At 49.4% G+C, this 12,751-nt stretch overlaps 1 long non-coding RNA gene across 1 annotated transcript; it reads left to right on the top strand.

Moving 5' to 3' along the window:
- Positions 1 to 3,169: 3,169 nt before the first annotated feature.
- On the top strand, positions 3,170 to 7,527 carry LOC116876332. Its single transcript, XR_004384375.1, has 4 exons — positions 3,170 to 3,183; positions 4,055 to 4,103; positions 6,101 to 6,406; positions 7,514 to 7,527. It is a non-coding gene; the product is annotated as an uncharacterized LOC116876332 (long non-coding RNA).
- The last annotated feature ends 5,224 nt before the right edge of the window (positions 7,528 to 12,751 follow it).

The raw sequence follows: 12,751 nt of genomic DNA, 5'->3' as shown, positions 1-12,751 counted from the left end.
AAAAACTGGGTTTTATTATTATTATTATTATATTAATATAATATATACTATTATTTCATGTCCAAATGGAAGGTAAGACTTGGGACCCGTTAGCCTCTATCCCTAATGCTTAGCACAAGGCCTGGCGCATTGTAGATCTTCTCATTCGAGTGTCTTTCCTGAACAGTGGGGATCCCCGTTTCCAGAACAGTTTGGATCAGCTGTGAGGAACTGGGTTGCTTTCCCCAGACCGCAGATCAGAACCCCAGTGGCTGTTTTCCTTCCATCACCAGTTAAAGTCTCTATATATTACCGGTCGAAGACCTTGTCTTCCGGGTGATTGATTAGTCATTCAAGTAAACATGGGCTCCAAAGGCTATATCCCAAGTGATTCTGTTCAGTTTTTTATCCTGACCTTTCAATTTCCTTTCCCCAATTACGGATATCTCTTGGGGAAGACATTATTGCTCTTATACTCATTTTCGTGTGAAGTGTGTCAAGTCTGTGTGTCATCTCCCCAACCTGAGGGATCAGCTCCTTGAGAATGAGGTGCCTGCCGCCTGATTCCTGGTTCCTCCCCTCGACCACAGCAGACGCGGAGTTCGTGTCTGCTAATGGCTCATTTCATTCCAGTTCCACAGCCAGGCTAGCGAGTTCGAAGCCGTGAGCACAATTTGCAGTTGTGTCCTGTGAGATGGACGGGAACACGTGATGCCATTTGGGCAGGGACCACAGATGACTCAGATTCTGAAGCAGTTTGTTCTCCTGGTGCTGATTCCTAAAGTCTCCAGGTGGGGAAGTTGCTCAGTGTTTTTCTTTTCCCCTTTTATATGATTTTGGGGGGAAAAAACGCTTGAAGTTGACTCTCCTTCTTCCATTCTCCTTTAAACTAAAGGAGCCGTCTTGCACGTTTCGAAAATCCCTGTTCACGGATCCTTTACTTCTCTGGAGAAGATACAAATCTTCTCGAAACACAAACTCTCTTTGAAGCATCTTTCCCTTGGGGTGTTTTCCATGTGGTAATACTAATATTTTCCTTCTAGTCATACACCCCCTTCAACCACATACACAGCTTAAAAACAAAATATTTTCAGTAAATAGAGAAAACAGTGTGTAATTCTTAACCCTTTCCTGGTTCTTTTTGCAAAATCCCACTCTACAGGAAGCTTGTGGGGGCGCCCAGGACTCTGCATTCACTGTTGCACTTGGAATGCAAGGAGAATCAGAGAAGGAGGTGACCTTTAGGGCAGAACTGCGTGATAGGGTTTTGTTGTTGTTGTTGTTGTTGTTGTTTGTAACAAGGCTTTTTTATATTGAGCTGTCTGTGCCTCGTTGAACTTGGTCCCAGACAGAGCTCAGAGCTTAAAAACTCTGTCCATTGCTATAGAGCCGCTCAGCAGCCACGTTGGGGGTCCCAGGTGTGTTGGGGAAACCACAGGTCAAGGAACAAACCAAAGGAAAGGTCAAGGACAAGCCAAAATGAATTCCTCCTCTTCTCTCCTAATAAATCGGCGAAATCCCAGGAAATTGAATCTGCACTTAGGCAAAGCCCCCTGACTCTTACCACACGAGGGTAATTAGTTATACAAAAGAGGAAGGACATGGAAAGCAGAGAAAACAGAAAACAAAATCCTTGGGACTCTTGGGTGGCTCAGTGGGTTAAGCATCTACCTTTGGCTCAAGTCATGATTCCGGGGTCCTGGGATTGAGACCTGCATTGAGCTTCCTGCTCAGCGGGGAGTCTGTGTCTCCCTCTCCCACTGCCTGCTACTCCCCCTGCTTGTTCTCTTTCTCTTTCTTTCTGTCAAATAAATAAATAAATCTTAAAAAAAAAAAAAAGTCCTTGGGGTGCCTGGGTAGCTAACTCGGTTAAGCCTCTGACTCTTCTTGATTTCAGCTCAGGTCATGATCTCACGACCATGAGATCGAGCTCTATGTCGGGCTCCATTTGGCCGTGGAATCTGCTTGAGATTCTGTCCCTCTGCCCTCTCCCTGCTTTCTCTCTCTCTAAAAAAAAAAACCAAACAAACAAACAAACAAAAAAGAACTTTCACCAAAAGCCAGAGCATTCCCATCAAATTGTTAGATGCGGGGGCTCCTGCGTGGCTCAGTGGGTTAAGCCTCTGCCTTTGGCTCAGATCACGATCCCAGAGTCCTGGGATCGAGCCCCGCATTGGGCTCCCTGTTTGGTGGGGAGCCTGCTTTCCCCTCTCTCTGCCTGCTGCTCTGTCTACTTGTGATCTCTCCTTCTCTATCAAATAAATAAATAAAATCTTAAAAAAAAAAAAAAAAGGCTTGGGGCGCCTGGGTGGCTCAGTGGGTTAAGCCTCTGCCTTCGGCTCAGGTCATGATCTCAGGGTCCTGGGATCGAGCCCCGCATCGGGCTCTCTGCTTAGCGGGGAGCCTGCTTCCTCCTCCCTCTCTCTCTGCCTGCCTCTCTGCCTGCTTGTGATCTCTGTCTGTCAAATGAGTAGATAGAATCTTAAAAAAAAAAAAAGGCTCATTATGTAGTAAAAAAGCATATATCCTAAAACATATCTACACCATAAGGATTGTTATTTGGGTGACATTTGTCCTCGGGAATTGCTCTGTTGATGTTTGCGGAATTTGGAATCTGGTAGAAATCATTCAGCCCAACTCTGGGTTCCCATCTTTAACAAATATTGACTGAGTGCCTCCAGCCACCACGATGGGCACGGGATGTGTGGACAGGGCAAGCTTCCACCCCCAAGGAGCTTAAATTGTAGGGAGGGAAACAGGCACCAAGAAGCCAGTCCTATGTCGATTTAATTATAATCACGGTTGAGTGTTGGAAAGGGCACTGAATGCTTGGAAGGAGAGCATTGGTGGGGTACCACGCCACCTGAGAAGTCAGAAAGGGCTTTGCTGGGGAGGGGACGTTTGACCTGAGATCTGAACCCTGATCCCTGTCTGAGAGCTGAGTGCCTGTTGGCTTTGCCTGGAAGGTGGCCCCCAATGCCCTCCCTGTCTTCCATTGCTCTCTCTCCCCCAAGAACCCGTTTATTTCTGTATTGTCTTTACGATTATCTGGATTTATTGCCTTATTTACTATTCGTTTCCGCCCCCCCCAGAATGACAGCTCTTCGAGAACAGGAGCTCCCTCCCTCCTGGTCACCACGGCATCCCTGTGGCCTGGCAAGGCCTGAAGGACATGACGAGTCTGCAGTGACGAGAGGATCCAGGGTGAGCGCGAATCAGGGCTGCAGAGGAAGGGGGCCTGCCGGGGCCAGACTGTGCAGGACCGGAGAGGTTAGGTAAAAGCAGCAAGGCCCAGTTTTTGTTTTTGTTTGTAAAAATTTATTTATTAGAGAGAGAAGGAGAGTGCAAGAAGGGGGAGGGGCAGAGGGAGAAGGGGCTCCATCCCAGGACCCTGAGATCATGACCCGAGGCTAAGGTAGAGGCTTAACCCACTGAGCCACCCAGGTGCCCCGAAGAGTTTATTTTGATTTGTGATCTTTTTATCTCTAAATTTAAAATTATAAAACATGTGAAACATAATGAAAATAATATCAACATTCATATACCCATCCATCAAGACAGATGTTAAAATTTTGCATCTTGGGGCGCCTCGGTGGCTCAGTGGGTTGAAGCCTCTGCCTTCGGCTCGGGTCATGATCTCAGGGTCCTGGGATCAAGCCCCGCAACGGGCTCTCTGCTCAGCAGGGAGCCTGCTTTCTCCTCTGCCTGCCTCTCTGCCTGTTTGTGATCTCTGTGTCAAATAAATAAAATATTTTAAAAAAATTTTTGCATCTTTTTTTAAAAAAGAAAACATTATAGGGGTGCCTGGGTGGCTCAGTTGTTAGGCGTCTGCCTTCGGCTCAGGTCATGATCCCAGGGTCCTGGGATTGAGCCCCACATCAGGCTCCCTGCTGGGTAGGAAGCCTGCTTCTCCCTCTCGCACCCTCCCTGCCTGTGTTCCCTCTCTCGCTGTGTCTCTCTCTGTCAAATGATCAAATAAAATCTAAAAAAAAAAAAAAAGAAGAAACCATTATGGATATCGCTAAAGATCTCTATCCTATTCTTTCCTTTTCTCTCTCCTATCCCCACTTTACAGAAGAGGAACCCAAGGCAGAGAGGTCAAGCTTTGTCCCCAAGATCTCTTGGTGAGTAGGGGGATCTCTTGGATCTACCCTGGGTGGTCTGAGCCCTGAGCCTGTTTTACATGCTTTTGTCCTTTTTTTTTTTTTTTTTTTAAGAGCTCATACAAGCAGGTGGGGGTGGGAAAGGGCAGAGGGAGAGGGAGAATCTTAAGCAGGTTCCACCACCCAGGCTTGATTGCACAACGCTGAGATCATGACCTGAGCGGAAATCAAGATGCAGACACTTAACAAACTGGTAGAAATAGAAAAAGAATTGCGAGGTTCCAAGCAAGAGACTCTTCAGTTTAATTAGGGTCATTAGAATGACCTTATGGAGTAGGTCTCCAGGCAGATCCTCACAGAATATTCAGCGTCAAGGTAGAGGGAAAAACCCAAACCCTACAGGGCCTTGTATGTTTTACCTCCACAAGGCCATCTCCCTGACCTCCCTTTCTACCACCCTTGCTCTCATACACTGTTCCAGGCACAAAGGCTTCCTTGTACTCAGTGAGAAGGGCCTAGCACATCTCTACCTCAGGACCTTTGCACTTGCTATTTCCTTGGCCTAGAATGCTCTTCCCTCAGATGTGCACGTGGCTGGCTGGCTCTCTTACCTCATTCTGGTCTCTTCTCCGTGTTACCTATTTGTTGAGGCTTCCCTGTTCCCTTCCTTCCACCTGTCCCTTTCCCTACCCTGCTTTCCTTTTTCTTCTATAACATGTAACTCTAGCTGATAAATATGTAGTAAGTATGTATTGCGTCCCCCCCGTTAGAGTATGTTTCATGATGGCAAGGATTTTTCTCCATATTAGCCACTGCTGTGGCAGCGCCTTGAATAATGGCAGCATTCAGCAGATGGAGATGATAGGTAGATAGATAATTTTTGGCAATAAGAATAACGGTTCTTTCCTCCTTTTTTTTTTTTTTTGAGTATAGTTGACGCACAATGTTCTTTTAGTTTCAGGTGTCATTGAGAAATATTTTTGGAATAAATGAATAATCCCGGGGAGTTTCAGAATTACAGACATGATGAAGTCAGTCAAAATTTTACATTAATATTTTTCCGTAGCACTCAGGTATAATCATTACATATTTGGTCTTTTAAGGATTTGAAATGCTTAAGAGAACTTGACATACTAGTGTCTATCAAGGGAACTTTATGATTCTAATTCAAAATGTCAAATTGCGGGGCGCTTGGGTGGCTCAGTTGGTTAAGTGTCTGCCTTCAGCTCATGTCATGATCTCAGGTCCTGGGATCCAGCCCTGTGTCCATCGGGCTCCACGCTCAGTGGGGGTGCCTGCGTGTCCCTCTCCCTCTGCCCCTCTTCCTACTCGTGCTCTTTCTCTCTCAAATAAATAAATCTTTAAAAGAAGAATAAAAAGTAAAGTGCCACTCAGTGGTCAAGTACTATTATTATTGCACATGAGAAAACCCCGGGCCACTGAGATATGTGGCTGGGCCACAGATGGCCGCTCAAGCATCCCAGCTCCCCACCTTGGACAGCTGCCTCTCTGCCTGCTGTCCCCGGAGTGAATGTGGGGCTGGTGACCGTCTCCAGGCCCTGCTGAGGTTCAGTAATAGTAACTAACAGTTGGCCTGGGTAAGGGGCTTTACCCGGACCCCATATGGCCCTCTGGGAGGCTATTGTCATCCCTATTACAGACATAGAAACTGAGGCACCTGACAGCCCAGGTCTTTTGGGGAGTGGGAGGTGGAGCCCAGATCCAGCCTGGTGGCCTGACCCAGAGCTATGCTCCCCACTGCGTCTGAGCAGCTGCTGTCATCTCTGCCCCTCCGAGGACATCGTGGCCTCCCCAGGAGCTTCCTGGGCCCTTGGTTAAGGTCATTACTCTGTCCATAGAGGAGGCACACCTACCAGAAGGACCCTCCCTCTGGGTGTGTCTCCGCCTCTCCTGGAGTCTCTCCCCAAGTCTGGCGTGTGTCTCTCAGTGTGTGGCTTGCAGCTGTCATTCTGGTTAACGAGGTCACTGGGTAACCTCCGCCTGGCCTCTCTCCACAGGCGTCCCAGAGAGGGAAGCCCCTTTGACAATAACCGTCCTCACTCTGGAGCCGGGACGCGACTCCCGCGTGGAAAGTTCACAAGGGACCAGCCCCCTGGGAGCACTGTTCTGGGAGCACTATTCTGACCACAACAGGTGGCGCAAAGTGAGTTTGACAGGAGCTTCATGGCTCGAGAATCCTGGCAGGTATACAGGTGTCCCCCAAGTGACAGGCGACACCTGGAGACCTGACGGAGTGCCAGGCCCCACAGGGAGATGCCCTGCGAGCTAGGTCTTCCAAGGAACCCCAGCCCAAGCTTAAATCCGTCACGGGAAGTACCCGTTCTGTTTAAGTGCCTTCTGTATGCAAAGTTTGTCCTTTTAGCTAGTTTGTTAAATGTTCATAATGGGTAAACTTCGAAAACTGCTTCCACACGCTTCCTTGCCTTCTTAGGGAAAAGGAAGGGCACAGAATTTTTCCTGGCGCCCCGGGGACCATGGGATCTGCGTGCTGCTGTGTGGGCCTGATCCCAGGGGTACGAGCAGCACTGCCAGGCTGTTGGCGCACACTGTGGAGCCTGGACCTCTAGGCTGTTTGGGTTCCTTACCCTAATTCTGTTCCAGTTGTCCAGTCGTCCGGGCTGGCCCTTCTTCCTGTCCTCGTCGGCATGTCTGCCCTGGCCTTCCTGTGGCTGCGTCATCTGCTGAGGGACAAGGGGGGACCAGAGCACCCAGCTCATTCCACTTCTGTCCACTTACCCCTCCGGCAGAGGCTGGTGCGAGATAGGAGTGCCGATTTCTGTCTTTCAAGATTTTTTATTATTTTTGGTTCACCTGGTTGGCTCAGTCGGTTAAGTATCTGCCTTTGGTTCAGGTCATGATCCCGGGGTCCCAGGACTGAGCCCCTTGTCGAGCTCCCTGCTCAGCAGGGAGCCTGCTTCTCCCTCTCCTGTTCCCCCCTGCTTGTGCTCTCTCTCTCACTGCCCCCGCAAATAAATAAATAAAATCTTCAAGAAAAAAAAGATTTTTTATTGTTTTTAAATCATCTCTGCGCTCATTGTGGGGCTAGAACTCACAACCCCAAGACCAAGAATTGCGTGCTCCATCGACAGAGCTGGCCAGGCTCCCCAGGAGTGCGTGTTTCTGCCTGGGGGTTGATGTGGTGTGCAAATCTACACACACGTGCGCACATTAGCTGTAACATACATGGTGTGTAACATATAACATGTATGTATATGTCATTACTGCTTTAATGTTCACTTTCTTTTTAAGTTTTATTTATTTATTTATTTTTTTTTTTAAAGATTTTATTTTATTTATTTGACAGAGATCACAGTAGACAGAGGCAGGCAGAGAGAGAGAGAGAGAGAGAGGGAAGCAGGCTCCCCACTGAGCAGAGAGCCCGACGCGGGACTCGATCCCAGGATCCTGAGATCATGACCTGAGCCGAAGGCAGCAGCTTAACCCACTGAGCCACCCAGGCATCCCTATTTATTTATTTTTTAAAGATTTTATTTATTTATTTGACAGACAGAGATCACCAGTAGGCAGAGAGGCAGGCAGAGAGAGAGGGGGAAGCAGACTTCCCACAGAGCAGGGAGCCTGATGCGGGGCTCGATCTCAGGACCCTGAGATCGTGACCTGAGCCGAAGGCAGAGGCTCAACCCCCTGAGCCACCCAGGCGCCCCAGCTTTTTGAGTTCCAGTTAGTTAACATAGATCATGTTAAGCCAATATGTTATATTGGCTTCATAATTTTCACCTTCTTCATAAGCACCTTTTAATAAATGCATTGACTTTTTCTATTTCTTTTCCGTGACTTATCTGTTTGCCTGTTTTTCTGTTCCGGGCAAACTGTAAAGCTCTTTGGGAGAACGGTTTGTCAGTTGCTAGCAACGCTTTATTTATTTATTTTTTTAAGATTTATTTATTTCTCATGTGAGCAAGGGGAGGGACAGAGGGAGAAGGAGGGAAATAATCTTAGGCAGGCTCCACACCCGGCTCAGAGCCCAGCCCGGGGGTCCCATCTCAGGACCCCGACGACATGACCCAGGCTGAAATCAGTCAGATGCTCAACCCACTGAGCCATCCAGATGCCCCTCAGATTTTATTTTTAAGACATCTCTATGCCCAGAGGTGCCTGGGTGGCTCAGTGGGTTGAGCCTCTGCCTTCAGCTCAGATCCTGATCTCAGGGTCCTGGGATCGAGCCCCGTATCCGGGCTCTCTTTTTAGTTGGGAGCCTGCTTCCCCCCGCAGCCCGCCTGCCTCTCTGCCTACTTGTGATCTGTCTCTCCGTCAAATAAATAAGTAAAATCTTAAAAAAAAAAAAAAAAAAAAACAAAAAAAAACCTCTCTCTACCCAACGTGGGGCTCGAACTCACAACCCTGAGATCAAGAGTCGCAGTTCCACTGACTGAGCCAGCCAGGTGCCCCTGGAGTAAACCATCCTATCTGAAGTCTTGCTGCGTCAGGGGTGGTTCAGCTTCAGCTGGGAGCAGGACACAAATGTGGTCTCAGGAAGCAGCGGTCAGGGGTTCTCCAGCCTGACTGCACAGAATCACCCAGAGCGTGGGACACAGATGCTGAGGCTGGGGGAGGGGAGGCACCACAAAGGTTCGGACGTTGTAGGTCTGGGGGCCTGCACACACAGCAGGACCGAACCTCTGCCCGAAGACCCCAATAAAGGGATAAAGGCAGGGACCGCAGTGTGAGTGGGGTGTGGGGACTCTCCCGGCAGAACTGTGCTGGCCCAGGCCCTTTAGGCTGCTCTGTGGGACTTTCTCTTTTCTTTTGCTTCCTCTCGGATTCTCTGTGTCATGGAGCATTTGGACAGCTAGATCCTGGAGCCCACTTTAAGCTAAGAAGCCCTACAACAGAGAAAAACTACATGTCCACCCAGGATCAATTAGGGGTTGACTGGCTGCATTTTTAAAAACCTCACCTAGGGGTGCCTGGGTGGCTCAGTGGGTTAAGCTGCTGCCTTCGGCTGGGGTCATGATCTCAGGGTCCTGGGATTGCCCCGTGTTGGGGTCCTTGCTCAGTGGGGAGCCTGATTCTCTCTCTGCCTCTGCCTGCCTCTCTGCCTGCTTGTGCTCACTGTCAAATAAATAAATAAATAAATAAATAAATAAATAAAATCTTTGCCGGGGGGGTGGGGGGCACCTCACCTAGGCAGTTTGACGGTTCTTTCTGTACCAGTGTCCCCAGGACATTCTTCTCCGGGTGAGGTCACGCCTACCATCTCTGCGCCACCTCCACTGCAAATGGGGTGCTTCTCTTGCGTCCAACTTGGGGGTGTATTTTTTTCCCCTGAATCCCAGAGATAGCCAAGCATGGGTGTGTCCCTATCTGAAGAAGGCATCTGAAAGGGAAGCCTCGTCTGAGCTTGCCCACTTGCACACCGCATTCTTCTGGAAGCCCCAAGGGCATCAGTTCCAAGAAGGTGCGGCTCCCAGATTGAAATATTTGCCCCACACCAAAGGTGGTGGGGTGCAGGGTATAACTTTGGAAATCCTCGATAACCTCAAAGATTCCACCAGAACTATGGCTTATTCTGCCCCAGGGAGGGTCCTTGGTGTGGGGAGGTAGTACACAGGCTATGGGGTGGGGCGGGGGGGGGGGTGACACGAGCAAGAGACAGATGCCCAGAGACACAGGTGGCAATCGGGCCATGCCTTGATTCCGTCCCCCCATCCACGCCCCCGTTCATTTATTCAACAAGTATTTCGTGAACGGGACCAAAGTCAGGGCCCTGTCAGCATGTGGGATACAGCCGAGGAAGGGCTTCTGCTCCCCAGGGCACATGCGGTGGGAAGACCAGACCGGCTCTGAGCCCAGACGTTGAGGACAAACATCAGGAACAGTTTCTTGGAGGAAGGGATGCCCAGGTCAGGCCCTGAGAAGGGAGCGGGAGTTATTCTCCTGGGAGAGCCCCAGGGGTGCTGCTGGCCCCAGGTTCCAGAAAAGGGTGTAGTCCACGCGAACATGGGGAGGGGGTCTCCAAGACAAGTCAAAGCTCAAAGATGTAAGTTCACCGCAGGAGCAGCAGCGAGTGAAGCAAAGGTACAGCCTTGGGGACGGCCAGAGCTTCGCAGAGCTGAGACAAAGGGTGTCCAGGTGCAGGGAGAGCAGGTGAGGGGCTGGAGCGGGGGCTAGGCACCCCTGCAAGTGCCAGAAAGCCTGCCCGAGTCCCCAACTTAGAAAGGCGGGATGAAGGAACGCTGTTGATCAGGGGGATGGCTTGGGCTAGGTGGGGACACCAGAAGGTTAAGCCACACCCCGTCTCGCTTGGAGGGTACTGGAGTCCCAAACTGGGTCTCCAAGCTGGGGTGCAGCCTGCACATGCCCCCCACACCCGACCGATGGAGGAGCTAGAGGTGGGCGGGTCCGCACTGCGCGGCGCCCCGAGGTCCCCACTCAGGGCAGCCCCTGCTCCAATACCACCTCTCCCCCACCGCCCGCAAATATTTACATCCTGTTTATGCCGAGGCCTCCCAGGGCCTCCAATTTTCATGAATAAAATATGAGTTTCTAGGCCAAGCCAAGGAGGGAAGAAACCCCCTCCTGCTGGTAGGGACCAGAGGCAGTTTAGTGCTTCGGTTGCTGTCGCCTCCCGCATGGTATTTGGAGGAAGTTTGAATTGGCCCATCAAGGTGACCCAGGCGGGAGATTGGGCATTTTCTAGACCTTCCCGGGGTTCTAGGAACTGAACCAGGGGCGGTGCACATCCCCTGAACTTGCCTCATGAGACTGTTTCCGGAGACACCCAGACTGTCACTCTCCTATCCTTCCGAAATGTCGTTCAAGTCCAAGGTTGTCATTGGCAGAGGCTGACTTTAGAGATAATCTGGCCCAATGCGCTCCTTTAAAAAAAAAAATCTTTTTTTAAATTTTATTTATTAATTAGAGTGAGAGAGAGAACGTGAGCAGGAGGGGCAGAGGGAGAGGGCGACACCCCCCTCCCCAGCAGGGAGCCCAACCAGGGGCTTCATCCCAGGACCCTGGGATCCTGACCTGAGCAGAAGGCAGATGGTTAACTAACTGAGCCTCCTTTTAAGGAAGAGGAAACGGGCTCAGAGGGGCAAGGGGCTTGTCTGGAACCACTTGGGCTAATCAGTGATAAGCTGTCAGGGTTCCCTGTCACCAGGTCCAATACTGGAAAATATTGGAATTCATAGACAACATTTTACAGAATGGTTTTGGATTTTCAGAAAATTAAGCAGATAGTACAGGGTTAGTACAGGTCCCACAGACCCCATCTCCTGGCACACAGTTTCCCCCATTAGTAACATCTCAGGTGAATATGGAATGTCTATTACAATTTTTCTTTTTTTTTAAGAAATGCTTTGGTTTAGGGACGTCTGAGTGGCTCAGTGGGTTAAGCCGCTGCCTTTGGCTCAGGTCATGATCCTGGGATCCTGAGATCAAGTCCTGCGTCGGGCTTCTTGCTCAGTGGGGAGCCTGCTTCCCTCTCCGCCTCTACCTGCCACTCTGCCTACTTGTGCACACACACTCTCTCTCTCTGACAAATAAATAAAAATCTTTAAAAAGAAAGGAAAAGAAAAATGCTTTGATTTATTAAGTAGACTCTACACTCAATGTGGAGCCCAATGTGGGGCTTGAACTCATTACCCTGAGATCAAGACCTGAGCTGAGATCAAGAGTCAGACGCTTTGGGATTCCCGGTGGCTCAGTCAGTCTAGCCCCTGCCTTTGGCTCAGGTCGTGATCCTTGGGTCCTGGGATGGAGCAGGGAGTCTGCTTCTCCCTCTCCCTCTGTCCCCCGACCCGCCTTGCTCTCTCTCTCTCTCAAATAAATAAAGTCTTTTTAAAAAACGAAAGATTCAGGGGCGCCTGGGTGGCTCAGTTGGTTAAGCCGCTGCCTTTGGCTCAGGTCATGATCTCAGGGTCCTGGGATCGAGTCCTACATCAGGCTCCTTGCTCGGCCAGGAGCCTGCTTCTCTCTCCACTTCTGCCTGCCTCTCTGCCTGCTTGTGCACGCTCTCTCTCTCTCTCTCTCTCTGACAAATAAATAAATAAATAAATAAAATCTTTAAAAAATAAAAGATTTAGAAGCTTAACTGACCGAGCCACCCAGGTGCCCCCATTTATTACCATTAATGAACCAGTATCAGTACATTGGTATTGACTGAGATCCATTGTTTGCATTAAGTTTTCCCCTTTACGTTCACTTTTATGGGTCTTGAGACATGCATAATGTCGCATAACCCCCCATTTCAGTATCATACAGAATAGTTTCCCCTCCCTAAAAATCACCTGCTCTCCTGTGTATCCCTCCCACCTCCTCCTCCCTACGCAGCCACAGCAACCGCTAATCTTTGTATGTTCTCCACGGTCTTGCCTTTTCCAGGATGTCACACAGTTAGAATCAAACGGCATGTGGCCTTTTCAGACTGTCTTCTTGCACTTAACAAAATGCATTACAGATTTTTTTCAAGGACCCCAAGAAACTTCCATCAGGAGTAATGGAGACCCTAGAGGTGGGTTGAACATTTCACACCCTTTGAACAATCACACTCCTTCCAAATTTCTTTCTTAATTATCATTAGAGGATTCAGGTCGATGCCTGGCGCTGCTTCTTGGAAACTCCAAGACTTTTTTTTTCCTTAGTCCTTCTGACACCTTCTCTTCAAACAATTTCTCCACCAATTA

This window comes from Lontra canadensis, unplaced genomic scaffold, assembly GCF_010015895.1.
Source record: "Lontra canadensis isolate GAN:19392208 unplaced genomic scaffold, GSC_riverotter_1.0 scaffold45, whole genome shotgun sequence".
NCBI classification, from domain to species: Eukaryota; Metazoa; Chordata; class Mammalia; order Carnivora; family Mustelidae; genus Lontra; species Lontra canadensis.
The sequence above is the reverse complement of the archived record's forward strand: the minus strand, read 5'-3'. Positions and strand labels throughout refer to the sequence as shown.